This window comes from Amblyomma mixtum, chromosome 4, assembly GCF_055824585.1.
Source record: "Amblyomma mixtum isolate Tamu chromosome 4, ASM5582458v1, whole genome shotgun sequence".
Taxonomy (NCBI): domain Eukaryota; kingdom Metazoa; phylum Arthropoda; class Arachnida; order Ixodida; family Ixodidae; genus Amblyomma; species Amblyomma mixtum.
The window spans coordinates 76,135,421-76,161,160 of NC_143015.1; positions in this window are offsets into that span (position 1 = coordinate 76,135,421).

The following is a 25,740-nucleotide window of genomic DNA, read 5'->3' on the forward strand; positions in this document are numbered from 1 at the left end:
CGGAGTTCCCGGAAAGTATTCACCACCCCAAGAGCCATAAGCCGGCTGTTTGAAGTAGTGATGGGGAGGTCAAGGGCACGTTTAACAATTTTGCGAAGGATGACCTCAAGGGCGTCCTCCTCTTGTTTCCGTAGGTGGAGATAAGGAGTCGAATAGAGAATTCGACTAGTTACGAAGGCGTTTGCCAGCCGCAAGGCATCCTTACTTCGTAACCCTCCGCGTTTGTTGGAAACCCGGCGGACCATGCGGCCCACCTGGTCCCCCACCTTACGGAGTTTGGCCAATGTAGTGTCTGGCCGCCTGTGTTTGTGGATGTAGAGTCCGAGTACCCGTATCTCATCACTTTCGCGTATGGGACCACTCTCAAGAGAGAGAGATATTTTAGTTGTGCACTTCTGTGAGGGGCGGAGGTGCACAAATTCCGATTTTTGAGGGGAACATTAAAGACCGCAGCGGCGGGCGTAGCGGTCTACTATCGTCGCCGCTGTTTGCAGGCTGGTTTCAATGTCTCCTGTGCTGCCCTGCGTGGCCCACAGGGTGATGTCATCGGCGTACAGGGCGTGCTGCACGCCGGCGACACCACTCAGCTGGGCCGGCAGGTGCATCATGGCCAGATTGAAGAGCTGCGGGGAAAGTACCGCGCCTTGAGGGGTTCCCCGCGTGCCGAGTAGGTAAGGACCATGGTCTCTATCTTGAATTCGAATGTAGGATTGACGATCTATTAAAAATTGTCTTATGTATTGGAATGTATTGAGGCCACAGTCGGTGTGACTTAGGTTAGTGAGTATGATCTCATGTGTTACATTGTCAAATGCCCCTTTAAGATCCAAGGCGAGTACTACCCGGTCATTATGGGGGCATTCGAGGGGGTCAAGGACTTCCCGATTGAGTTGCAGGAGGACATCCTGTGCGGATCTGTGTGGGCGGAATCCAGGCATCGCGCCGAATGGATGGTGGCGTTCCGTGGACTCCCTGGCAGCGCTACAACACGCTTTCGCGTTCCACTCCTAAAGGCGAAGCTTAAGCGTCATTAATTGGTAGTTAATTAATGCACCAACAAAATGTGCACTGAACAATCGCGTAGCAGAATGCAGCACTCAGGCTTTCGCCTTTCAGCACTTTAGCTGCTAAAGTTCCTCGTAATTTTTTACTTCTGTTGTTGCCGGGGGTCTCCTGGGATGTTATTTCGTTGTTTTGCTTTCACGCGTTTGACGCTGCGTTTGCCCCGCTAAATGAGTTTCGTGTCTCAGCCTTTGATACGATATTACTTCCCGTTCTGTTTTTTTCATGGATGGAAACAACTTTATTACACCAAAAGAAATAAAAAATCTTCCAGGGTGGTCCCCTACTGGTCCAGGAGTCCACGGGCTTGCGCTTCACGTAAAGCCCGATCCACTAGCCATTTCTGGCCGGCGGGCTGAGCGGTCCGTAAAGCAGCCTCCCAGGAAGAATGAGTGGGATTGGGGATGGGGGGTACTGCCTTTGGGGAAGGACATTCCCAAAGGTAGTGGAAAAGTGTAGATCTGGGCACGCCACAGGTGGTACAATCAGGAGGAAAGGTGGGGTGAAAGCATGAGAGACGGTGGGGGGAAATAAAACAGCCTGTCTGTAATTGCCGCCATGTGGCGCTGGATGAGGGCGACAAGGTACTGTGGGGTGGTTGGTGGCAGTGTCATGCGGCTGAGTTTGTAGAATGTTGTAATTTGATGATATGTATACAGGACCGATGTAGCCTCGTTCGCAGGGTTGGGTGCCTGATCATCCGGGGTCCGGGAGGAGAGTTCTCGGGCCAGCGCATGAACGCGCTCATTACCGGGGATCGAGGCATGCCCAGGGACCCACTACAGAGTAACCGTTCGGTCGAGAGAGGTGACTGTGGCAAGAATACGATGTGTTGCCGGCGTCGCCACGCCCTTTAGGTAGTGGCGGTACGCGGCCTGGGAATCTGTGCAAATTTCGGTTACGTTTTTGTCAATGGTGGAGTGGGCTAAAGCAAGTGCGATGGCGGCTCCTTTCGCTTCTGCAGGCGAATTAGTCCGGATAGTGGCGGCGGCCCCCACTGTGCCGTCTTCATAGGCTGCGACTGCCGTGAAATATCCTCGTTTCGAATTTTGTGCCCCGTCGACATAAAGGATATCGGAGCGGTTGCTGTATGTTTTCGTGTAATAGCTCGCTCGTGCCTGCCGCCTACCCTGATGGAAACTAGCGCTCATATTGCGCGGTAGGGGCTTCTGATATATGTGATCCTGAGTGCGCAGAGAGATCATGTAAGGTGTAGGACTTGTTGGGGTGGGAATGGGTGGATTGAGACGTAGCTGTCGCAGTAGGCGTTGTCCTGTTTCTGTGCGACTCAGGCGGACTAATTGGTTGGTGCGTTGAGCCTTCGGTCACTGTATTGTGGGTACCAGTGGCCAGGAGACGTTTCGTGCTAACCGTCCGTGGAAGCCGTAGGGCGGAGGTGACAGCCGTGCGTATTAGGATGTCTGCCTGTTGTGTTTGCCGCTGAGTGAGTATGTGGTATGGGAGGTGGTATATAATGCGGCTAATGATTAGTGCACTTGTCATATTGAGGGTCTCCCGTTCAGACAGCCCATGATTGCGTGCTGCCACCCGCCTGATAAGTGCAGCGACCTGTTTGGTCTGTTTTTGCAAGAGCTGAAGGGTGGTGGTTGCATCGAGTGTGTTGCTAATGAGAAGGCCGAGAATCTTCACCTCAGGCACAATGGGCACTGGATTGCCGTACATGTGCAGTTCGATCTGGGGGTCACTGGGGAGGGGCTTCAGTTGCATGAGTTCCGTTTTATTTGGAGAGCAACGGAGGCCTGTGTTAGCTAAATGAGTGGTGGTGATGTCTATGGCAGATTGCAGGATATCCTGGGCTGTTCCAAGGGATCCTCCCGTTGTCCAGAGGGTTATATCATCTGCGTATATGGCTGTGTGCAGCCCTGGGATAGCAGCAAGGGCCTTTGCCAGAGGCGCTAGGGCAATGTTAAAAAGTAAAGGTGACAGAACCGCCCCTTGTGGGGTACCCCGGTTAGGCAGGGGGAAAGGCTGGGAGGCAATATCCCCAAGGTGGAGTTCTGCCGTGCGTCCCTGAAGGAAGGCCCGAATATATTGCCATATGCGGGTGCCGGATCCCGTGGTGGCTAATGTCGTGAAGATATGGTCATGGCTTATTGTGTCGAAAGCCTTATGAATATCCAGGGCCAGTATGGCTCGCGTACTGGCTGTACGGCGCTTGGTGCAAAAGAGGGACTCTTTAAGGGCAAGAAGTACGTCTTGCGCCGAGATGTTTGGGCGGAAGCCGAATTGAACGTTGGATAGAAAGCCTGTTGTTTCTAGAAACAGTTGCAGGCGATTTAGAATGACATGCTCGAAGAGCTTGCCGACACAGCTCGTTAAGGAGATTGGGCGCAAATTTTGAAGAGTGAGGGGTTTGCCCGGTTTGGGTATAAATCGCATGCTGGCATGGGTCCAGGCTGATGGGAGCGTCCCAGCTTGCCAGTGGTTATGAAAGAGCTCCGTGAGTTCCTGGAGGGAGACATCGTCCAGATTGAGTAGTGCCTTGTACGTTATGCCATCCGGCCCCGGCGCCGTAGAGCGGCGAATACTGAAGAGTGCTCGGCGGACTTCGTTTAAGGTGATGTCGGCATCAAGTTCTGGGTTCGGTGGAGGTAGATTAGGTGGATCTGCCGACTGAAGAGATGTGGGTATATAAGTGTCCCGTAGTTGGCCAATTACGTCGGTGCCCTTTTGGAGCTCTAGTTGTATTAGACGTTGTGTGTTTACTTGTGTCTGAGATTTAGTGGTTGTTGGATCCAAGAGAGCACGTAGGAGGGACCACGTGCGTTTAGTGCTTAATGTACCCTTGAGGTCGTTACAAAATGTTGCCCAGTTTGAGCGGGCTAGCGTGTTCGCATATTCTTCTGCCTCGCGAGTGAGAGCGGCTATTCGGAGTCTCAATTTGCGATTGTGTCGCTCGTGACGCCAGCGCTTGAGAAGTCCCTGTCGGGCCTCCCATAGATGAGCAAGATGCGGATCAATCTGCGGTGCCTTAGGGGTATTTTTAATGCTTTTGCTGTTCGCCTGGATGGCCTTCTCCAGACGGTCAGTCCAGTCAGTAACAGTACGGGGTTCTGTAGAATCAGCTGCCAAATATGAGCGCAATTTATCCCAGTCAGTGAGAAGCTGCGAACGAGGGTTGAAAATCTTGGAATCATAAGCTATAATAGTGCAGACTGGAAAGTGGTCACTTCAAAGGCTGTCTTGGAGCCCCGTATGAGATTTGAATGAATGAATGAATGTTTATTTTCGACAGAAATACAAAAAAAGTCTGTCGAGGAGGCTGAAAAAAAGGCAACGAATGCCTGACTAAGTGTCAGCCCCCTTTCTGAAAACACAAAACACTCGAGCAACAGGGGGTAAGAAAAAATTACATAAAGTATATACATACACTTAAAATGGAAGGTAAGTAACATGCAATCAATAATAAAAACAGTGAACGCAAATTACACTTTCAAGGAAAACAATCACAGCTGAATAGATAACAGGTACAAGTTCACTTTTTTTTTGAAGTTTCCTAGAGATGGCGATTCTTTTACAATACTGAGGATGGTAGGATGATGATTTAGGAAATCTGGAATTATAAAAGATAGCTTTTGCATACCATAGTTTGTCCTTATCTTGCCTGTGTTGTACGTAGTGTGTCTTGTATTATATGTGTGCTCTTTTGGAAGGTATGTTTTGAAAAAGGCGCTTTCATTATGGCTGATCTCTCGAAATATTACAATAGCTGTTTTTTTGTTAATAAGATTTTGTATTGTTAATGTACTATTCTTCTTGAAAAGGGGCGCAGAATGACTTCTATAGGGCGCATTTTCAACGACACGTATCATACGTTTCTGCAAGGTTAGCAAGCTGTCGATGTTAGTTTTCGTCGTGGTACCCCAGACAGATAAACAGTATTGGAGGCGCGAATGTACTAGGCTATAGTACAACTGTTTTTTTAATCGAGAAGGAAAGAGATGCTTTAGTTTATTAATGATACCGATGGATCGTGCAATGTTGGTTTTCACGCTGTCGACGTGGGCGGTCCAGTTTAAGTTTTCTTCAAACGTAACACCAAGGAACTTATGGCAAGTGGAGCGCTGGACGACTTCATCACGGAATTTTATTACTATGCTGTCATCAATGCACTTGTTACGAGGGCGAAAGGCAACGTATTTTGTCTTTTTAATGTTTAGTTCTAACTTATTTACTCGAAGCCATTCTGAAAGATTACCGAGCCAGATATTTGTTTCTTGTTGGAGAGCATACAAGTTTTCGCCAGAAAAAAAAAACATTAGTGTCATCAGCGTATATAATTATGTCAGGTGTTAGGGGCACGTTTGTAATATCATTAATGTATAAGAGAAAAAGAAGCGGCCCCAGAATGGACCCCTGCGGAACACCGAATTTAATTTCACCAAGTGATGATTTGTGGTTTTGAATGTCGGTATACTGCAGTCGGTTCGTTAAGTAGTTTTTAACTAAGTTAAGAGCGGTACCTCTGATCCCATACTCATTTAACTTTTGAAACAAGATATCATGCTTAATAGAATCAAACGCTTTTTTAAAGTCTAGAAATATTCCTATTGTATACAACTTGTCTTCAAAATTACTTATTATTTTTTCTTTAATGTTTAGCAGCGCCGTTTCGGTACATTGGTGTTTCCGGAAACCGTACTGGTGGTCTGTTAAAATGCTGTTTCGGGTGCAGAAATTTAAAATCCTGTCATTAATAGCTTTCTCTACGACTTTTGAAAAAACTGGTAGAACTGAAATCGGCCTGTAGTTGTTCATGTCGTTTCTGTCTCCCCCTTTAAAAATTACCGTTACTCGTGCAACTTTTAACTCATCGGGAAATGAACCAGTACACATTATTAAATTACATATATGTGCCATAGGCTTACTAATAAGCGCCGCCACAGCTTTTATTGGTTCTGCCTTGATGCAATCCACACCACATGATGTGGAATTTTTTAACTTGGAGAATAAGCTACTTATTTCAGCTTCAACTGTTGGTGCAAGAAACAGGGATTTTCTCATACTGCATGGAATATATGACTGATAATTCGGGCTGTCAGAAACGAAAGCATTTGACGCACCACAATTTAAGAAGTGCTGATTAAACTTATCTGCCAGCGCAGTCCCTGTGAATACGACACCGTTGTCAGTGAGCTCAGAAATTGAGCTGTGTTCACTGTGCGCGAGCAGATTATTCAATGATTTCCAGACTTTTTTTGGATCATTAAGAATATGAGTAAACTTATTCACATAATAGCTCTCACGCGCCAGCTTGATGTCGCGGCTAAGCTTATTCCTTACCTTTTTGAATTCCGATAGGTATTCTGGTTGCCTTGTCTTTATGAAAGTGGTAAAAAGCCTATCTCGTTCTTTAATCCGTTTTAAAAGCGCGGTATCAACCCAAGGTTTTCTACATTTCTTGTTTCTTCTTGCTTGTCTAAGAGGGAATGCCTTGCAATAAAGTTCCTTGATTTTACTAACAAAAAGGCTGTACGCCTTAAGAGGATCCGTTAACGTGTATATCTCGGACCATTCGATTTTGCTCACTAATGCATGAAAATCAGCAATCGTGTTCTTGTTTATCAGTCTGTATTTTGAGTTGCTGTCCTTCTTGAGCTGCGGTCTTATTTTAGTCTCACGTGTGAAAAATAAGAATATCGGCATGTGATCGCTTACGTCAGTTGTGAGGACGCCCGATTCTAATTCAGTTGTTCGCGTCGTGAAACATTAACGGTTATGTTCGGTGTGGCCCATGTGAGATCGGGTGTGGTGTCGCGGGTGACGCTTGTGCCAATGCGAGTGGGTACGGTGGGGCTTGTGATCAGGCTAAGGTTGTAATCAGCCATTGCGGTAGAAATCAGGCTACCTTTGGGGGTATCCGAGGTGTATCCCCAGTGCGTGTGACGTGCATTAAAATCACCCACCACAAGGAGCTTTGAGGAACGGAAGGAGCCCAGGATGCCCGGAATAACTCTGCCTTTATCTTTAGGATTGCTGTATATGTTAATAATGGTGAGGCCATATGTGTGTCCTGGTGAGCTGAGCTCTATCGCGGTATATTGAGTGCCCTTGCTGTCTGGGGTGTTTGTCGGTGTGCGGTCTAGTACCGGCATGGATACGAGTGTCAGGATTGCCGTACGTGGTGTAAGGGCTGCCGTGTGATAACCGCGGATATGAATGTGATTTGTTTTTTTCATGATTCATCCGGTTTTTTAAGTAGCTGCACATGCCTTCCCGTGATTTTCGGGCTGTGTGATACCCGTTGAAGTGGTTTTGATGCTGGCATTACAATCTGATGGCGAGTCATTATCTTCTTGGAAACGTGATGGCCTGTCTGTATTTAAAGCTCTGCCGTTTTCAATAAAATTTCAGTCGTTCGTTCAGCACCAGTCCTGCTGTTTGTGTCTTCTCTGCTGTCCCTGTTTTTTGCGCTGTATATTACTTTATTTAAGATGAGCCACCGACTAGCCCATACTACCAAAATTTTGACCAAAGATCCGTGCCAAAAAAAAAAATATTTTGTCGTCATCACAGTTTTCGTGTGAAAAGAGCCTTCAGCGGCAAAACTTTTACGGCACTTCTTGGCCCTTTCTGGATGGCTAAAGCCCGGTTTCCAGTGAAAGTAGCGTCTTTATCATTAGAAAGCGGCAATATGCCAATACAGGTGAGCTTCAGTTTATTCTGGCCGTTACTTTTATAGCCCGCTGCTTGGGATTTCCACGAGACGTCTATTTATCACTGGTGGATATCGGTCAGCTGGTTCTCATCGCTTGTAAGTTGAATTCCGCCAAATGGACTGCAATGTGCTCATATCCTGCTTTTGATTTGTCTGCTAGTGCGAGTGGCGATCCTCAGAATATCACGGATTCACTCAGGGATGCAGTACATGCATCAGACGCAATGCGCGTAACTGTGGTAACGTTCCAACTCAAAACAGGCTATTAGCTAAACCAGGGAGCGGTTCTTCTGAATTCACGCCTAAAGCAGTGTAGTCTCTGGGACTGAATGTGCATGTGCTGCTTGCATGAAGACAAGCTGCTAATGATGGCCGCAATCACATGTTCACAGTTAGCACTTCTTTGCACCAAAAAGGAAACTATAGTTCGTGCTTGTGCGTCCGTAGTTGTTCTTAGGAATTTTAGAAATAAAAACAGGGGCTAAAATTAATACTAAAAACTTCCTTTCTCCGTCCATTATTTCCAGTAGTTTCTTGATATCTTACCAGTCCTATAATATCTGGCACATGAGGGGGAAGGAATTCCAGAAGCTTTGGTTGTAGTAGCTCTTGTAGACACTTTGTTTTAGCATCGTCTTTAAAATACATGCAAGCAATAATCTTCACGAGGAGCTGATTTCAACAGCACTGGGTCGTTGCACTATAATTTCATTCACAATCTGATTAATGATCGGTTATCATCAAAAGGTAGATCGTATGTTACACAAATAGAATTGCTCAGGCACCTCTAAAAGTAAGCAGTTAGGATTATTACCTAGCGCCCGTACACAGCACCTGCTCTTGATATTTATCGAAATCTCAACATCGTGCATGTCAAGAAAAAAATTAGGTTTCCTCATGTATTGATCACGCAAAAAAGTACACGCACGTTCCCTCCATCTCAGCTGCAGAACTGTAATATCAACAGATATTACAGTTCTAATCTTCTCTTATCAAAAAGTAAACACAAATTACGCAACACGTAGTGCATTTTAATTATTTGTCAATTTGAAATACACTGCTTATGTTAACTAACAACGAGAACCAGAACACGTGCTCAAAAAGGGTATCAAAAGCATCTACTCCAAACCTGATAACACCAAAACCACAAATATGTAACCTCTTTCTGTAAATAAAATTTTCTAGCATTGAATAATGCGATATTATAATTGGTCAACGATTTAATTCTTATGCTCATTGTGCTCATTATGTTATCATCGGGTGGATTTCTATAATGTTCGCATTTTCCTGATTTCAAGAATTTACGCACATTTAGCAGGAGGTTCCCAGGGACTTCAACTTTGGAACCTCTTTCTGTACTGTCATTCTCCTCTATATCTTAACGTGAAAAAGAAGGCTTCATAAAAACGAACTGAAATTATGGCGTGGGGGAATGCGCCCTTCAACGCGTATTTAAAACCACATCATTAATTCGTGAGCGGTGCTATTTTGTGTGTGCTGGCATTCCTCCTTATGAAAGGCCATCACACTGACTTCCAGCTTGACTTTATTGTGGTAGACAAGTGTCCCGTTTCTTTTTCTTCAGTTTCATGCTATTTTAAAGGTCGCATTATCAGCTAACTAAAGGTCGCCTAAGGCCTTTGGCCGTCCCTCTGATCGGGGCTTCGAGACATGCAGTTCATGTTGTTTGCATGAAAATGTCTGCGCTGCTTGGAATACTCTTTGGAGCATGCGACTAAGATTGCAAGCAATGCGGCTCTTACATCGTGCATTTCTAAACATCAAAATACGATTAGAAATGTGGATAAGGTTTAGGAGAGTTTGCAGCTGATATGCGAAAAATACCGTCCAACAATTTGGTTTCAGGGGAAAAATATTTTTAATAATGCCCCGTTCTTGACCCACGCCACCTCCGTGCTGAGAACACACAGCACACAGCACACACAGTCGCGTGAGGAGCGCTCGGTTTGGGCTAGGTTTTGTGAGATTTAACTCGGCCACTCTGAGGTCCCCTACAACGCCTGTGGCTGCCCTACTTCTGGTTGTTACTACTAGGGCAGGTGGGGGTATTAGGCACGTGGAATTAGTCTCCCTGTGAAAGAGGAGGCGCGTGACAATATGTCATCCGAGAAGTTGCCACCAAAGGCTACTCACCACATTTTCTTTCGCTCAAAAGTAGTTCTTTTCTTTTTTGATTGGAAGAATAAAAAAAAAACAATTAGGTCGCCTTGAGAACAGTTCGCTGCCGCGGATCTTCTACCAGCCCATTTGGTTTCCCGACCGAGTTAGCTTCCGTCAGCTACCTGTTCGGCAGCATCTTGATGCGCAATATCTTGATGTGCGCTGGAGTCAAGGTTGAATAAAGCCACCCACACGGTGCAAGATGTATTCCTAACTACGCTTGTACTGCTAAAAACTGCCTGGACGTGTTATTTTTTTGTTGGTGTAAATTATTCTATTGATGCGAAAGTTTTGCACTTCCTACATTCACTTTCTGTGATGCAGTAAATTCTTTTAAAAGGTGTGTGCATCGACATGTCAAATATAGGCGCTTGGGACATCACTCATTACTTTTCTCTCACATAAATTGCTGTTCACTGGTTCGGGCCAAAGGAACACAAATGAATATTCAAACCCTGCTCGTTCGTCAAAAGAATGCACTTCGCTCTGTTGCAATGCATCCTACTTACATTGATCTGCACCACTGTTCACACGATGTAAGATAATAAGCGTAAGAATTTCTGAATTCCATCTCTTACGCATTTTATGGGCCTCTCCTAAACATACGACATACTCAAAGAAACTAGGACAGAGGATCTTTGAGAGGCTTTAATGCACAGCTCGGACTCTGAGACTCAGCTGAGAATCGTTCTGCTGGCCGAAATCGCCGTCCGGGTCCTAGGACTCCAGGCAGTTGTCTAGGCGGATCGGCTCTAGCCAATCCTGCATCTGTAGAAAAATAAAGTTACCTGTACAACTACTTCCGTCTACTATGCTCTTAGTACGGCTATGAAAAGTTGAAGAAAGTTTTAAAAAATGTATCGCAGTTGAAAAGAAGTGATTTTTGCACCCGTGACCGTGGATCTGACACACGGCTGGTACCACGCCGGCGCACTTATTATATGTGACAGTCGCTCACGTACAACTTGCAATTTTTATTGAATAAATCCTTGCATGAAAATCTTGAATTCAGCGCGTTTAATAAAAAACAGTTGCGCGAATATTTTTGCAAGTGATGCAAGTTTTTCAGCGTTGAAGACGTTTCCGGTGACGTCATAAAAGAAGAAAGTAGGGGTCTGGTTCTGAGACCGGGTGACGAGAAACAACGCGACGGCTACTGGACGTCAGCGCTGCGCAGATGCGCGACGTCCAGTGCTCGTAGGATTGAAAGAAGTCGGAATCGAGATTAGTGCGAAAGGCCTGCCATTCTGTGTGAATTACCGGATGCCATTGAGGGATGTGAAAAACAGAGGCGGTAATATGGATGAGAAAGTGGTCACTGAGAAGAGTTTTCGCTGTGACCTGCTGGTGAAAGGAAGGTGAACCGTGAGAGAATGTTTTTTTTTTTGTGGGGTTTAACGTCCCAAAGCGACTAAGGCAATGAGAGACGCCGTAGTGAAGGGCTCCGGAAATTTCGACCACCTGGGGTTCTTTAACGTGCACTGACATCGCACAGCACACGGGCCTCTAGAATATCTCCTCCAAAGAAATTCTAGCCGCCGCGGCCGGGATCGAACCCGCGTCTTTTGGGCCAGCAGCCGAGCACCATAGCCACTGAGCCACCGCGGCGGCCGTGAGAGAATGTGAGGCGTTTCTGGGCCAGACAATGGAGGAGGCGGCCGGGTTTGAGGGTTTGTGGGTAGCCCCAGAGAGTGTGAGGGTCATTAAAGTCACCACCAAAGAGGAGATGGGAGTTAGAAGGAAGAGAGTGAAGGAACTTGCCCAGAGCAGAGAATAAAGAGGATGTGACAGGGGGGTTGTAAAAATACAAAAGAACTAGTGAGATGCGGGAAGAAGGGTGGTAATAAACCACAGCAACTAGGAGGGTGGAGGGGATGGCACGCAAGTGGCGTGGCTGTAGTGGCATGGTAGGGCGATAACCTGGGACAGTGCGGACCGTCCGAGTCTTCTGGAGAAGGAGAAAATGGGGCAGGGAGAGGCAGGTGAGTAGATACTGGTGGAGAGGGGTCATATTATGGCAAAGATTTCGGCATTTCCACTGCACAATCTCGAGGTCCTTGCCAAACACCCTTATAATAGTGTAGAGATAGAGGCTTGTGAGGGTACGCGTTCCTTCTTTTTGGCCGGGGGAAGTGACTCATGCACGTAGTGGAGCATAGAAGTGAAGAATTCCAATCGCTTGGGTTCTGCTTGGAGGGTGGTAAGAATTTGGAGAACCGAAGTGTCTAGGGGAACCAAGCGAGTGTGGTATGCTGTGGTGGTATTTTAGACAATGTCAGTCAAAGGGGCGACCTGGGCGGTGGAGGAGGGAGTAGTGAACGTGGAAAGAATCTCGTTTAGCTTGGTAAGCTGGGAGGTAAGAGAGGAGGTGGCTGTCTGTAGAGTTTGAGTCAAGGCATGGATCTACTGTTGTAGATCGTGGGAAATGCGCTGCTGCTCTCGCTGCTGGCGTTCCAGCATTGCGAGCCGGAGGTCGAAGGAGCGGCTCTCGTCAGTGAGGGATAGAAAGGGTGGTGTAGTGGAAGAGAGGGACGCTGGCACCGAGGACCCTTTAGCTGTGCCGGCGTAGGAGGCCGGCGATGACGGGGTCGGAGGTAAGAGAGGTTCATGTCTATAGAATGAGGAGGTGGTGGGTTGCATGGAAGGGCGCAAAGCTGTGCGATGTTGGTACCCACCTTCTTTTCCAGCCAATCTATGCGCACGATTTCTCACTTTAGGTGACAGCCAGGAATATGTACAGATTCTAGTTCACTCTTATGGAGGCGAAGGAAAGTCTCCAGATCTTCCAGTCAAGCGCAAATAAGTCGGGCTAGATGATATCCAACGATTACACCAACCAGGTGCTTAAGATGCAAGCCCATGAGATGCACAGACTCGGAGAACACAAACATCTCGTGCTATGAGTAAACGAAAGACAAATGTACATGAAAAGCATGAACAGACTGTTAGTCTGAAAGGGCGAAGGTATTTAAGCTTAGAGCATTAAGGGAGTAGAACAGGTATGAAGTTCTGAGAAGAATTTGAAAAGTATAATGGTGCCAGGGCTTACTTTCGGAAATGCGGTTTTGTGCCTAAGGGCAAAAAATCAGTCGGGGCTAGCAATAAACCAGAAAGCTGTTGCAAGGTTAGGGACCGACAGCGAAAACACAATTGAAGAAGCACAAGGAAACATGGGTTGGACATTGTTGGAAGCCCGCCAAGCTCAGAGTATAATATTCTACCTGAAAAAAATTCGCAACAGGGGGGCTGCAAAGGTATTTAAATATTTGTACAGAAAGAACTTCGCTCACAGCGGCGGAAAAAGAATAGAAAACTAATCAGTAAGTATGCAGGAAGCAAGGAAAAAGAAATAAAAAGCTTTAAGCGACAGGCAAAAACGAAGAAGGTAAAAACTGGATTAATTGGATGGAAAGAAGCAGACTGCAGAACTATATAGAAATTGGAAAAGGCAGACGAGGAAGGAGTCATTCTATGATAACCAAGAGGCACCGCACTATTCTTTGAAGCGAGATTGCGATGTCATTGAACGAGGCGCTGCAAAAAGAAATTGAACCAAGAAAATGACACATGTGCAGTGTGTGGTAAATGCTTGAAAAAAAATTACACACAGTTTGCAAGAATGCTGTAGTATCCATCCTGATGTCTATAGAGGCATAGTCACTCTCCCTGAGACCTTAGGGTTTAGAGATAACGTAGGTAATGGGAATGAATATCCGGTAGACGTTAGCAGAAAGTGCAACTTTGAAACTTGCAAAAGTGAAACTTTGGTGGCCGAAAAGCAAGGCCGTGACAGAAGAATGAAGGTCAGGATTAAAAAAATAGTAAATAAAGTCATTCAAATTTCTGCTTAAAGTAAAATTGTGAATTTATCGCTGGTTCTGGTAACTTTGTGCGATTCATTAAAAAATATAAAGAGAAATAATTCATCATCATCAACATTTATTTGACCCATAAAGGCCCTTAGGGGGTATTACATAAGGGGGGGGGGGAAGTAGTACATTCAACATGACTCACATTGGTGGGGAGTCATTTGCCGAACATAGTGGCGCTTGCCATCATCCTGTTTAGAAGATGACGCTGCTAACATCTCTCCGTCTAACCAGCTGAGCGGATAGGCACAGCGTCATCATCTCTGAAGGTAATTTAAGCGACAGTGCTCTGCTATTTGAGACTACGTCAGGTTGCCTCAGAACCAGGCAATATTCCTGTTAGGCGTAAAAAGAATATATACTTGTGTAGCACGCAGGAGCAATGGCGAAAGCAATAAACACGATTTGATGGACTTTAATACTAATTATCATCAGCCTGACTACGGCCACAACAGAGCAAAGGCCTCTCCCATGTCTGTACAATTGACCCTGTCCTTTGCCGGCTGCGGCCACCGTATCCACGGAAACTTCTTTGTCAAATCCGCCCAACCCTCCCTCCCCCCAACGTTTTGCCGTCCCTGCTACACTTTCCTTCCATTGGAATTCCCTTTGTTACCCTTAAGAACCAACGGTTATCCCGCCTTCGCATTACATGCCCTGCCCAATCCCATTTCTTGCTCTTGATTTCGACTCGGATGTCATTAACCCGCATTTGTTCCTTCACCCACTCTGTTCGCTTCCGGTCTCTTAGCGTTACACCTGTCATTTTTCTTTCCATAGCTCTCTGCGCTGTCCGTAACTTAAGCTGAACCCTCTTTCTTAGCCCCCACGTTTCTGTCCCATGGGTGAGTGCCGGTAAAAGAGAGGTGCTGTATACTGAGAGAACCTGCCATATGCGCTGCACCCCATTCTTATTCTTCTACTTATTCCCTCTGATGATCAGAATCAGTGGCCACTATATTCCCTAAGTAGACGCACTACCTTACCACTTCCAGTACCTCGCTACCAATTGCGAACTGGTGTTCTCTTGAGAGATCGTTGAACATTACTTTGGTTTTCTGCATGTTAATTTAATTTTTTTGCTTTACCTGCACGCCGCTCGCTCTACCTCTTCCTCTGCGCCATGTAGCGACGGCGCTGAGGTAGAGCACGCCTTGCATTCAAGAGGACCGGGGTTCGAATCCCGGTGGTGCGCAATTTTCCACCGGATTTAAAAAAAAAAACTCTGCGTGTCGATGGAATTGCATAACCAGGCCTGCGGTGTGGCCTGATCTCCGACAATATACTACTTCACCAGAACAGGATTTGGCCGCCTTGGTGAAGTACTTGGCCACAGCCTTCTTTGAACAAACCAATTAACTCTAAAGCTAATCCAGATATCAACCAGGACACAGTAAGCCGTGCAGGAGCCTCGGTTTTTAGGGATAGGGAAAATAAAATTAGCAAATCAGTAGGAGAGACGAGCAAAAGAAAAGGAGAGTGGCGGTGGCGTAAAATCTTGAGAGAGAAATTCCACGAACCGCCATAGAAATCTGTGTAATACAGCTTTTAAAACGAATAGCTTGAAAGAGGGAAAAATTAAGCAGCATAGACATGAGAGCAATGAAAAGAAAAGGGACACAATAAATCTAGACAAGGTGGCGCTCGCCACCTCCAGGATTCAGAGGGGATGCCAGTAGTATCTATCTGCCTGTGGGAGTTGCCCCAGGGAGAACGGAATCGTGCTGTTGCTCGAATAGAGCGCGCCACAACCCCGATCACTAAAGAGGAAGACGAATAACCAATAAGTCCAATAACCAACATATGTCAGCCACTTGGGTGATCCGTTGCTGAATACCGTGATTTTTCAACATTTAAAGTTCCCATGAAATGTCCGATCGTGTAAGTGAAGGCTGTGTAAAATGTCCATGACGCTTTTGCGATGCAGAATCGCCCACATCAATTTGAATTTATGTAGATGCTGGTTTGCTGTGACAAACCTTTGTAATTCATGTGGAGAAGTTGAAACAATAGACCATTTTCTCCTTGCTTGCCGGTGGTTCGCATTTCAGAGAAAACAGTATTTGGAGGTCCCTCTCTCGAGGTTAGGACTCCATTTGTCTCTACCAGTTCTTCTCTCGTTTGGTGCGAGCGCCACGTTATTCTCGTGAAGCACTATTTGCGGCTGCCTTCATGATTACATTATTGCAACTGGTCGCTCACGCTGTTAACTCCATATGAAATTCCACCGCATGTCCAAAAAGTGTATTTTATGTTATTCCTGGTATTTTCTAATTTGTTTAATTTATTTTACAATTTCAACAATTAATATATCTTTCTTATTCCAGTCATTCTACTATTCTACTTGGTTATTTTTTTTCCCACGCGTATACTTCCTTGGTCACCACCGTACCTTGGCGAATCCCCCCGCGCGGGTATGTGCCATGTTTACTGAGGAGAAGGAAAAGAAGAAGCTATGCCGCTCCGACTTCATGACGTGTGTATGTGCCATCGTTTTTGAGGCAACAACAACAACTTCATGACGGCGCAAACTCCTAAGGCGCCTTCTGACTTTACTTCCCGCGTCCCGGAAGACAAGCGCGGGAAGTTGCCTGTCACCCCGTGCTCTTCTACTGGCCAAGGTCTCCCGTTTCAGCGCCAGTCACCGTTGGGCTTCGAAGACCCCAGTGCACACAGAAGCGGCGTGGCTGCCGTCCCATCGAGTCCCCAAGACGGCGCAGTACGGGACCAGCAATCACCAGCGGAGCGCAGAACGCGGCTTGTGCAATGTGCAGCGGGTGAATGGGGGGTTGACCGCCAGGACTGGACCAAGACGATGCAGTTTACCCTCGTCATGCTGGCCACTATGCTCCTCTTCTTGGCTGCCGTGAGCATCGGCGTTTCTCTGCAGACTGGCCAAAAGAACCGCCATGATGCCTTGGTGCGGATGCGCAAAAAGGCGTTGCCACCTTCGACCTCATTGCTGGTGCCGAATGACACCGACGCCACGGCAGCAACGTCGGTCAATCAGGTGCTTTCGAGCCTTTCGTACACATTCGATCACCCGTCTCACAAGCCTCGAATGCACAGTGAGAAGATCTACAGCCCCAGGAGCTCCGATGTCTCTGTAGGTCCAGATCACCTGGACACAGAGAGCCTGGACCCAGATAACCTGGACCGTCTGTGAGGGGACATTACAGCCGATACCTGTAATAACAGCCAAAGGAAGTTTTAATGAATGCCTTTTTACGCGGTGCCTTGAAGGTCCAGATTAATACCTCCAGATTATTGGAGGATAAGATTAACGGACGGATGAAGAAAGATTAGTGGAAGATAGAAGATAAGTCGAGAATATTGAATGTCCAGAACAATTTATACAACATAGTAATCTGTTCCACAATAAACACTCTTGCAAGAGACCCGAATGGCTATTGCATGCATGAAGGAGAGTATCACTTTGTTGTACTGTAGTAAACATGATCTTCGAAAGAAGAATTAGGAGCAAATCACTTTATTTTGTGCATAAAAATACTGCCTCTGATAATGACGTCGAGGGCCTGGCATATCAAAGACAGTCGGTCTTTCTGATGATCATATCCAAACCAAGCGTTCCATGTCACGGGTGATTTGTAGGGGATGAATGTAGGTTGACAAGATGTGGATCAAAGAAAGGGAGAGCGTTTCATGTTTTACGTGAAGAAACGAGCAGTTCAGGCCGGAGCTGTCAAATTTAATGGCTTGTGCCCCAGATTTTCTCGTGATATGCAGTCTCCGCTATTGGATCTGTCACGGACGATCAATGAGTGGGACAGGCTACCAGCCGGCGTCACTGAGTGCTGCACGGAAGGTCAATTCCGCGCATTTTTATCTGATGTGTCACGTGGCGCGCAGTTGTCTTGCGCGTGTCTTTTTCATTTCATTAGTGTTATTTTATTTCTGGAGCGTGGTTGTCTTCCTTCAGTGCATGTTTTTTCTCATCTATTAGTTGTGTGATTGTATTTCTGTTATTACGTGTATCTTTCGGCCAAATGAGCAGACGTTATTGTGTTTCCCCCCCCCCTGCAATAATGCCCTTGGGCGCTGCAGGTATCTGTAATAAATAAATAAATAAATAAATATTCGTTTTTTTTTCGAATATGCAAAGTACAGAGTTTGTCAGCCTTATGCAGAGCGCTCGAGCGTAGTGAATGTGTGCATAGATGGTGACTGCGGGAGTAGAATATGTACTGTTATAAGGGACTGCGCATAGCGGGACAGATCTGACCGGCTTTAGGCCGTTATTAACATAAAAGTGACGCTACAGTGCAGCAATCGCCGGCAGAATAAGCAAGGCTAATCCCACCTGTAGCATAGAACAACTCAACTCAACTCTGGGAACCAAGAAAGAAAAATGAAATTCTACCGAAGACCATGGTTTTCAGGAAGGTTGTTCCTGCCTAGCTGGCTTGTAAGTGTACGTGTAGCTTCGCTTCTGCGCAAGAGGTGCCTTTAAAAAGTGGCAGATTAATCTATGGGTCACTATGCTTTCACGGCATTGGTCTGCTCAAGCGCTCTACACAGGGCGGCCCACCTCTAGTCGTAAGCACAACCTCACGTCGTAAACGCTAAAAGCTATGCGTGAGGGTTAACTGTGCTTGCGACTATACATGTAGACATTACATCCACCCTGTAAACAGTGTTGATCTTAACAGCTACTGAGAGCGCTGATGTTATTTGAGTAGTGATTTTTTTCTTTTGCGGCTGGCCTGGTATCTGCAGTGCTTTTCATTATGCCTTTGTTGCGCTGCATATTGTGACATGTGGTCTGCCTCTGCCACTATTTGACGTCAAGACACGTGTACTGTGTCCGGGACTTGCATTGAATTAATGCGCTTTTTTAGTTCTTAGTTCTCTCTTATTTCTGTGCAGCTGCCTTTTATCCTCGAGGTTTCACAGTGAGGCATTCTTTCATTGCTCTCGATCTCGATTCCATCCTGGCCAAGAATTCTCGGCGCTAGGTTTCAAATTTGGCCCCAGCCGCATTGCTCTGCGCCTCTTTCTTTTTCGGGGTTTCCATTTGTCTGGCTGCTTCCATTCAAGATACGCGGCTGCCGTGTCTTTGCCTGCTATCGCGCTCAACATCCATTGCGTTTACGCGCTAACTCCTCTGCGCTGAGCTGCCTTGCTAGTTTAGCGACATGATGTTCCATTGTGCCCTATGGTGACGGAAACTGCGTATGCTGGGAACTGGTTACAAACGCTGCCGAAGATTCGGTTTCTGAAATAATTCATCGCGTTCAAAACGCTAGCGCACACGCTGACACAGAATACGCCATGTTGCTCCTTTGCTGCTACTCGTATCTTATGTTATGCCGAAGGCTGATAGGGGTGGACAAGTGGGAAGCCATATATAAGTAGGCAAGCGACAAGTACACACATCCGAATATATGATGCCTGCAGGTCGACATACCACGAGAGATGAGTTCCTGCGCAAACAGCAGCAGTGCCAGCGAGTGTATTGCTGCGGCAGTGTTCACGGGGCCTGCACTCAAAACAGAAAGGAGTGAAGAGGGAGTAAACTGTCCTCTATCACACACACCCTTTTATAAAAGGTTGTGCGCTAGAGGATAACTTGACTCCCATTTTACTAAGATATAGGCGTATTCATGTTTAGAGTGTATAGGACCCGGGACCAACGGTTGGCCATGCGAAACGTCGGGAAGCTGGTGGGTTCCGGCAAAGAGTGCTTGCTGATGTAAGGCTGAGGCCTTCTTCTCTTCGACCTCTTCGATAAAATGACGGAAACTCCTCGTTGATGGTAGTAGAGTCAAGTAGGTTTCTGGGACGCTGCCTGTGCAACAGCTGGCGGACCATTATTAGGCCGTAAAACGCAAAACGTTCCAGGAAGAAGATATAGAACGTATGCGCCGGATAATACTAACATTTTTCGTTATACTTGTCGTTGTGTTATATTTACCTTGAAGACGAAAGTATACAATAGAGCCGCCGCGGTGGCTCAGTGGTTATGGTGCTCGGCTGCTGACCCGAAAGGCGCGGGTTCGATCCCGGCCGCGGCGGTTGAATTTCTATGAAGGGGAAATTTGAGAGGCTCGCGTGCTGTGCGATGTCAGTGCACGTTAAAGAACCCCAGGTGGTCGAAATTTCTGGAGCCCTTCACTACGGCGTCTCTCATAGCCTTAGTCGCTTTGGGATGTTAAACCCCATGAACCGACCGACCGACCGACCGACCGACCGACCGACCGACCGACCGACCGACCGACCGACCGACCGACCGACCGACCGACCGACCGACCGACCGACCGACCGACCGACCGACCGACCGACCGACCGACCAAAGCATACAATATTTTTGCCTTGCCTGCGTATAGTGCATAAACTTAGAAGCGATAGAAAACGTTTAAAATTAATTTCGTAGCAGCGCAACGAGCTTTGGATAGAGATGTTATGAGAAGAGTGGGTCAGAGAACGAACGCGAATTTTTGATATGAAAGCTGAAATCAAGGAGAAAAAATGCGAATGAGAAAGACATGTATTGCGAATAGAAGGTAACCAGTGCTCCCTTAGGGCAACGGGAGAAGGCAAATACAAAAATGGGGAAGGCAATCCGGGAGAAGGCAAACGCAGGAGCGACGGCAGGAAGTCAGGTGGCCAGATTAGATAAGGAAGTTTGTGGAGGAAAGGCGGCCAGAGGTGACGTAAGACAGCTAACTGCAGGTCAGCGGCAAAGATCTTTTCCCTGAGGTAGATATCTTTTCCCGCTGTTTGCGTCCGGGTGCTTTCATCCACAATTTTTGATCATAGAGATGCCAAGCGTATTGAGTCCATCAAGCGATTTGGTTCGGACAGATAGATACAGAGACATTAAGACCTTCAGGCGGACTGAATAACGAGTCGCTAAAGCTTAAAGAAAGGTTACTATAACTTGGGCATGCGATACCCTACACACAACACCCTGCTTTTATCGGCATGTGGTAAGCGATGTATGTCGACCGGTAGGCAGCCATTTACTAGCGGTTTAAAGCTCCGTAGCAGCACATGGGTTCTGAAAAGCGGCGTAGTAGACGGCTCTGAAATAACTTCGAACAGATTGATGTTCTTTAACTGGTGTTTGTTCACTTCGACTCTTACCTATTGCGTCCGCTGCGGCTGTGATTCGCTCCTGCAAACTTCCTGTTTTGCAGCAGAAAATCTTAACTTGCACTGAATGACTGTCTGATTTCCACCGGCTTGAAGGTCGACCGAACTGACTGTTTTAACTCCAACAATCCCTGATGGCTAGTCCTGTAGCGCTTCGAATAGCAAGTGCTGCGTAAGAATTAGTGGCCTCTTTCACACTTCGAGACTGCCACGAAAGTAATAACAAATAAAATAGGATTTATTTATCGCTGAAAACACCGCGGGGCATGTGCCAAATTTCATCATCATCAGCCTGACTACGCCCATTGCTGGGCAAAGACCTCTCCCATGTCTCTCCAATTAACCCTGTCCTTCGCCAGTTGCGGCCACCGTATTCCCGCAAATTTCTGAATCTCATCCACCCACCTAACCTTCTGCCGCAGACACCTTAATCAAAGGAGTTCCGCCATCTCCAATTCGGCCATATCAACTTCCATAACACAATGGAACTGCAGAGGCTTTAAAAACCGCACTAAGTGGGTCAATTTCCGCCTCTACCTTGAAACTTTCGAGTCCCTACCAGCCGTGGTTGCCCTCCAAGAGCCAGGCCTGGGCGCCACACTTTTAAATTACACGACGTTCCAACGGGATCCCGCGTCATGTCTTCTCGTTCACAAAGCCTACACAGCCAACTTAGTGGATCTCGACCTCAAGCTCGAGTATTCCTATGTAATGGTGACTATCCTACCACTCCGCCGCAGGGACCCGCCGTTGCACATACTCAACGTGTACTGCGCTCCCAAACTCAAGCGAGTGACTTTTGCGGACCTCTTTAGCCGCGCGCTAAGAGTAGCGGGCCGCGATCCCCTGCTGATTGTGGGCGACTTTAACGCTCCCAGTCAGCTGTGGGGGTATCGCAAGGAGGAGTCGCGCGGACGTAGGCTTGCGGAGCTTGCGTCCACGTTGGGCCGCACCCTCCACACGGACCCCGTCCACCCAACACGGCTAGGAAACTCCGTGACACGGGATACGTGCCCGGACTTAACGTTCACTCGCAACATACGACACGCAGACTGGCTCAACACCGAGGAGACCCTCGGTAGCGACCACTGCATCATTAGCACTGCACTACGCACACGCCCTCTCAAGCGTCCCAGAACACAAGCCCGTATCCCTGATTGGACGAAATTCAGGCAAAATTTTAACTCACTTGATAATACACCCATTTCCGCGCAAGGCTACACAGCATGGTCCCAACGGCTGCTGGCACACCTTTCCTCGCATGAAACACACATCCAGCTCTCAGAGGCGGTCACGGACGTGGATAACCACCTTCTACACCTCTGGGAAGCCCGTCGCAGCCTCGTCCGCCGTTGGCGACGCCAGAAACACAATAGAAAGCTTAAAGCTCGAATTGTCGAGCTTACCCAGAAAGCGGCAGAGTACGCGGCCCAACTCGCCGACTCCAACTGGGTAGATAGATGCAACACGGCCGCGCGACAAATGTCCAGCCGAAACACGTGGCGTCTCTTTCGAGCCCTAATCGACCCAACCCAAACACGAACCGAAACACAAAAACATTTGCAGCGAGCCATGCACGCTTTTCCAGGCAAGACGACTCAACTGGCACAGAAACTTCGGGACCAGTATCTGTGTACAGCCCAAGACCCCCGTGGATCTGCGTACTCTTATGCAGGCAGAGAGAACACGGAGCTGGATCAACCTTTCCAGCTTCATGATCTGCGGGCGGCTCTTGCCAAAATGAAACGGGGCACTGCGCCAGGACGGGATAAGGTCACCGTCAAGCTTTTGACGAACCTGCCCGACTTGGCATACCAGTCCCTCCTGGAATACGTCAATGCGATTTGGCGCGGGGACACCCCCCTGCCAATCGAATGGAAAACGGCTTTGGTCACTTTTATTCCTAAAGCTGGCAAACCAATTGACACAGATAACCTCCGCCCCATCTCTCTCACCTCATGTGTGGGCAAACTAATGGAGACGATGGTGCGGGATCGGTTATCTACATATCTTGAACACAAACATGTCTTTGCGAGCACCATGTTTGGATTCCGCCCACACAGATCCGCACAGGATGTCCTCCTGCAACTCAATCGGGAAGTCCTTGACCCCCTCGAATGCCCCCATAATGACCGGGTAGTACTCGCCTTGGATCATACTCACTAACCTAAGTCACACCGACTGTGGCCTCAACACATTCCGATACATAAGCCAATTTTTAACGGATCGTCAATCCTACATTCGAATTCAAGATAGAGACCATGGTCCTTACCTACTCGGCACGCGGGGAACCCCTCAAGGCGCGGTACTTTCCCCGCTGCTCTTCAATCTGGCCATGATGCACCTGCCGGCCCAGCTGAGTGGTGTCGCCGGCGTGCAGCACGCCCTGTACGCCGATGACATCACTCTGTGGGCCACGCAGGGCAGCACAGGGGATATTGAAACCAGCCTGCAAACAGCGGCGACGATAGTAGGACGCTACGCCCGCCGCTGCGGTCTTCAATGTTCCCCTCAAAAATCGGAATTTGTGCACCTCCGCCCCTCACAGAAGTGCACAACTAAAATATCTCTTTCTCTTGAGAGTGGTCCCATACGCGAAAGTGATGAGATACGGGTACTCGGACTCTACATCCACAAACACAGGCGGCCAGACACTACATTGGCCAAACTCCGTAAGGTGGGGGACCAGGTGGGCCGCATGGTCCGCCGGGTTTCCAACAAACGCGGAGGGTTACGAAGTAAGGATGCCTTGCGGCTGGCAAACGCCTTCGTAACTAGTCGAATTCTCTATTCGACTCCTTATCTCCACCTACGGAAACAAGAGGAGGATGCCCTTGAGGTCATCCTTCGCAAAATTGTTAAACGTGCCCTTGACCTCCCCATCACTGCTTCGAACAGCCGGCTTATGGCCCTTGGGGGTGGTGAATACTTTCCGGGAGCTCCGGGAGGCGCACCTTACAAACGAGTACACGCGTTTGTCGCTAACGGAGTCGGGTCGCCGCCTTCTTGCTCGACTCCATATACAACACACCCCTCCAATGGAAGACAGGTTTCGCATCCCGGAACTGTGGAGACGTGCCCTCCACGTGCGGCCTCTTCCAGCAAACATGTCACATGAAGACCATAATGGTCGGCGCCTGCCACGAGCGGAAGCGCTAGCCCGATATTATGGCAACAAAACAGGTGTATACTACGTGGACGCCTCCGGCCCTCACCACGGGGGATGGTACACGGCCGCGGTAGTTCACAACAGCAACACAGTTAACGGCCTCACTTTCAGAGCCCGCAGTGCAACACAAGCAGAAGAGGTCGCGATTGCTCTCGCGGCCTCACATTCCAATTCAAAATACAAAATCAGCGACTCGCGAGGGGCCTATCGGAACGCCGAACAAGGCAGCACTCCCTTCCTAGCCTATCGAATATACCAAAATTGCATACGGGATACGGACCCCGCACACCGTTACCTCATATGGGCCCCTGCTCATCAGGGGTTGGCAGGAAACGAGGCAGCAGATGCAGCCGCCCGCGCGGTCTCTCACCGGGCTGTTTTGTCCTCCCCACCTGATCAGGAACCTGATTTTAATCCGGTTTATACGTTCAAAAATATCGCAACCTACTATCAAGATAGCCATCGCCTTTACCCTAGCCCATGTAAAGGCCTCAAGAAGGCGGATGAGCGGCTTCTTCTCCGCCTCTTCACCAATACATTGCTGTGCCCGGCAGCCCTAAAACATTTTGACCCCTCCTTTAGCGGCAACTGCCCGCACTGTAGTGCGGTGTCTTCGGACACCTATCACATGGTGTGGGCCTGCCCCCCCAACCCGGCCATTCCCCCCATCCCCAACCCAACCCGGGAGGACTGGGAGTCGACCCTGCTCGGCTGCCACGACTTACAGGCCCAAAAAGCCTTAGTCGGGCGCGCCCGGGCGGCGGCTACCGCCACTGGGCTCCAAAACTAGGGACCTCCACCTAGTGTTTGTAAGGATCGGTCCCTTACGGGCTGATCCAAACACCTCCTGTCCGTTCTGAATAAATGTTTTCACCACCACCACCACCCCCTGCTACGCTTGCCTTCTCTTGGAATCCACTCCATTACCCTTAAGGAGCAGCGGCTACCTTGCCTTCGAAATTACATGCCCTGCTTGGGCCAAGCCCACTTCTTCCTCTTGATTTCAACTAGGATGTCATTAACCTGCTTTTGTTCTCTCACCCACTCAGCCCGCTTCCGATCTTTTAAAGTTACACCTATCAATTTTCTTTCCATAGCTCGCTGCGTTGTCCTTAACTTAAGCTGAACCCTCTTTGTTAGCCTCCACGTTTGTGCCCCATGGGTGAGTACCGGTAAGATACAGCTGTTGTATACTTTCCTCTTGAGGGATATTGGTAAACTGCCATTCATGATCTGAGAGAACCTACCATATGTGCTCCACCGAATTCTTATTTAATTATTGTAATTACAAAAAATATCATTAAAACTTGATCAATCCCTCGTCAAAGGCGAAAATGTTTTTTTTCTCGGGATGAAACTGGTAACTCTCCTTTTGAACTATTTACCTTTTTGATGCGTGTATAAGTGATGTGCTCATGAGTGTATTGTGTTGTACGTTGTCTATTCCAGCAAACCTATTTGGAGAGTTCAGTGCCGAGGGAATTTTTGAAGCGAAAAGCTTCACTAGGCCAGTCAACAGTGCGCTTCGCGTGAGCCGGAACCCAGATTTGCCACTTTCGCGCATGCGCGAAACCGAGTGACGTCACGCACGGCACAGGGGGCCGCCGTCGCCGCTGCCGCCGCTGACACAAACAAAAATAAAAAAAGACAGGACAGAAATAAAA